Source organism: Plasmodium vinckei (genome assembly GCF_900681995.1).
Source record: "Plasmodium vinckei vinckei genome assembly, chromosome: PVVCY_05".
Classification (NCBI taxonomy): Eukaryota; Apicomplexa; class Aconoidasida; order Haemosporida; family Plasmodiidae; genus Plasmodium; species Plasmodium vinckei.
In genome coordinates this window covers 958,500-961,838 of record NC_051297.1, presented here as the reverse complement: position 1 = coordinate 961,838, position 3,339 = coordinate 958,500, and the positions used below count along the sequence as shown (strand labels likewise).

Genomic DNA, 3,339 nt, shown 5'->3' with positions numbered 1-3,339 from the left:
AAAAATACATAATTCACCTCATTTACCACTAAGTTATATTAATATGAAATACAATTGTTATAATTTGTCTTATATATATATAAAACAATTTGTTAAACTAATAAATATTGTCAAATTATTAAAAATTATACAAATAAAATGTAATATGGTACTTAACCTTAACCCATTTATGGGTTCCACAAAACACAATCTTAACCCTGACCCACTACGTAAAATCATATAAAAATTATACAAAAACAATACAAAAATGCAATAATATGCATAGTAATTTTATATTTTATTGATTATATTATTCAATTATTCTTATAAACCCAAAAAATATCGTTAAAAAATATCGCCAAAAATGACTTGTTTCCAAATAGACATATTCTTAACATATATCAATTATTATTACTATTCCTGGAATAATCACTGTTCTTCGAATCATATATAATTATTCATTTTCTTCTTTATTTTTTTTAATTTTTTTCCTATATATTGTCTTTGAAATAGTTTATCAATTCCAAATAATGAATACTAATATAAAAATGGGAAAATTATTATATATTTTTTCATAAACTCATATAAGGAATCACAAAAATATAATTTAAATATTATAGTTTTAATTCCTTATTATTTACCTTATAAGCAACTCCCAAGAATGCTGGTATTGCAAATGTTGATAAACCTGGAATTAATTTGCTTGCTATCGACGAACTTGATGATGTTTTTACCGGTGAAAGGGTTGGAAAATCGCAAGATTCATCATTACAATATTTATTTTTTAAATTGTTATAATCATCTGATAATGTAGACAATAAATTTCTGTATGAAGCATTTCCAATAATGCTAGAATCATTATTAAGTTTTTCAAAATTACTAGCAAACAATTTAGTATGATTCGAATATTTTGGGCAATCCAGATTGTTTTTTTTAATTCCTTTATACAATGAACATAATATACTAAATGGATAATTAAATTTAGATATTTCTTTAGTATTCATCAAATCTTTATTTTTATTTATAATTTCCTTATAAGTCGGACCATTATCTTTTATTTCAATATTATAATTGTTATTTGTTTTTATATGTTTAGTATAAAAATCATCTAAATTGGTGCTACTATATTTTGAATGTCGATTTAGTTTATAACTTAACCATAAAATAGCGTATTCGACAAGTTTATCATATTTTGGATCAAATTTGTCCTTTAACATTTCTAACAAATAAATAACACCAGAACTAGCCATTTTTAAATAATCATTATGACAATTACCACCTTCTGTGGTATTCTCATAATTACAATATTGGTTGATTGATTCATTAACTGATAAAGATGATCCTCCATTTTCATTCTTCTCATAAAAATAGCCATCGATCTCATTAAATACACTATACTACAAATATATTTTATGAATTAAACAAAAAACGTATTAATATAAATGCTAATCAAATGAAAATTAATATAATTTATGGACGATACAACATATAAAACACATAGTAAGAGAATATTTTAATTAAAAAATTGTATACCACATCCTTAATATTATAAGATGGCGGTCCCAATGTTTGTTTAGAATCTATTCCAGATTTTTCTACAGGGTTTTTGGGGTTTAATTTTGGAAGATCTGGAAATTTGCCACATGTATAATTATATGTATCATCATATGTTTTTTTTAAATTTTTATAATCATCTGATAATGTAGACAATATTTGACTATATAGACTGTCTTTTATATTCTTAGAACCATTATTGAGTTCTTTAAATTTATCAACAAACGATATAGGATAATGCAAAAAATGATTGCAATAGTTAGATTCATCAATAATTCCATAATAGGATGAAAATAATATATAAAATAGGGAATTAAATTCAGATAGTTCATTAATATTCATCAAATCTTTTATTTTATCTATAATATCCTTATAAGTCGTATTACCATTATCTTTTATTTTCGTTTTATAATCATTATTTTTTTCTATATGATTAGTATAAAAATCATTTAAATCCGTGACCCATTCTTTTGGCGCTTCATTTAGTTTATAACTTAACCATAAAATAGCGTATTCGGCAAGTTTATCATATTCTAAATTATCATTCTTTAATTCTTCTAGCAAATAAATAAAACCACAAATAGCCAATTGAATATAATTGTGACAATTCTCATTTCCTGACTTCTTCCAGGAACCACAATAATTGTTGATTGAATTGTATTTTTCATTAACTATTAAATTATTATTAAAATCCACCTTAAAATAATCATAGATCGTTCTAATTTTTCTATACTACAAATATATTTTATTAATTAAACAAAAAAACATACTAATATAAATGCTAATCAAATGAAAATTAATATAATTTATGGGCGATACAACATATAAAACACATGCGAAGATAATATTTTATTTAAAAAATTGTATACCACTTTCTGAATATCATAACTTGAGTTTGCCATAATTTGAAGACTATGATGGATAATAATATTTATATATATTACGTAAATATTTGTTGTATATATTTAAGCTCTTTGCATACCAATTATATTTCGTTAAACATGTTATACATATTTGATGGCAATTATCTAAATTACCTTAAATGGAGAGTTGCTTAATACATTTTTGCCATATGTATATATGATAGATTTATAAAAAAATGCTATTATTACTATAATCCTTAAACATATATAAATAGTTATTTAATACGATATATTACATGTTTATATAGTTGTTTCTTATAATATATAATATAGTTTTTTCTAAAATTATAGTATTTTTAAATTAAGTTACATGATCCCTTTTCTAATTGCATATACATAATTTCAATATTATTTTTATTTAATATAGATAAATTCATGGCCGATTTTAATGTGTTCAATAACTTTATTTTTATTTCTATATACTTCAATTTAGAAATATAACATATTGGGTTATCTTATAATATATTTTGAGCATTTTTCCTATGGTTTAAAACAGCAATTAGCACTGAAACCATATTTATTGAGCTATTTATAAACTTAAATAATTCTTAAATACATATCATTTTTTAAATAATACTTAGTAATATTAAATATGCAACACATAAATAAGTATTGATGTAAATTTTAAAGCATGATAAAAAAAATGTGTAATTAGATTGTTATATTTCGCTTTGCGAGGACAAAATAAAATATATTTCTCATTTTATCATATATATTTTACTTCTATAGTTATCAATGTATATGATCCAAATAATTTATTATAAATTTTATGATAAAATAATGCTATTATATATTTAAAAAGTTGCAATCCACTAAGTACTGATAATATAATATATGCTAATATGGAATAATAAATAGACATTTAATATTATTTGAATTTTTA

The 3,339-nt window shown here is 21.6% G+C and overlaps 1 pseudogene, besides 1 other annotated feature; it reads right to left on the bottom strand.

Moving 5' to 3' along the window:
• Positions 1 to 423: 423 nt before the first annotated feature.
• PVVCY_0502660 lies at positions 424 to 2,435 on the bottom strand (annotated as a pseudogene).
• Positions 424 to 2,435: a sequence feature (CIR protein PIR protein, pseudogene).
• Positions 2,436 to 3,339: the final 904 nt, after the last annotated feature.